The sequence below is a fragment of the Myotis brandtii genome, unplaced genomic scaffold (assembly GCF_000412655.1).
Source record: "Myotis brandtii unplaced genomic scaffold, ASM41265v1 scaffold980, whole genome shotgun sequence".
NCBI lineage: Eukaryota > Metazoa > Chordata > Mammalia > Chiroptera > Vespertilionidae > Myotis > Myotis brandtii.
Genome location: NW_005372075.1, coordinates 276316 through 276923, shown reverse-complemented (window position 1 = coordinate 276923; position 608 = coordinate 276316). Strand labels below are relative to the sequence as shown.

Sequence of the window (608 nt, the reverse complement as noted above, 5' to 3'; positions counted from 1 at the left end):
CCTCCTCCCGGGCCACCTGCACGCCCCGGCTCCGGGCGCACCTGGGAGCGGGGAGGCAGCGAGGCCGGGAGAAGCGACGTTCAGTGCCGGGAAAGTGCAGACAAGAAGTCTCGGGCAGGCGGTAGCGTGGCCGAGCGGTCTAAGGCGCTGGATTAAGGCTCCAGTCTCTTCGGAGGCGTGGGTTCGAATCCCACCGCTGCCACATGCCTTTTCCCGCGCTCCACCGTGACCGGGTCAGTGGACGCCCCTTTTTACTCCCCATGTGAACAGCTCCGAGGCTCCCGCTTCAGGGAGGTTCCTCAACTCCTATCGTGCCTTCCCAGAGGTCAGAGGTAGCACCGTACTCACCGTTTTTCCAAACGGCCGCCGACACCGGATAGGCCTTCAATTATTTCAATTAACAAATAGTTAATGAGCACCCACGTGTGTGTGCGTGCGTGTGTGTGAGAGATATTTACTCCCTTCATCATTGTATTTTCAACACCCAGAAGCATTCAACACTTAACAGACCTTCATTTAATCATTCGTGTTTTTAGAATTTAGTCGGCGTCTCCGGTGCGCGGGTGCTCGCTCGGGACCGTAGCGCGCAGTCCTTTCCGCGGCGCGAC

At 58.2% G+C, this 608-nt stretch overlaps 1 non-coding gene across 1 annotated transcript; it reads left to right on the top strand.

Moving 5' to 3' along the window:
* The first annotated feature begins 120 nt into the window (after nucleotides 1-120).
* On the top strand, nucleotides 121-202 carry TRNAL-AAG. The gene has a single exon. It is a non-coding gene; the product is annotated as a tRNA-Leu (tRNA).
* Nucleotides 203-608: the final 406 nt, after the last annotated feature.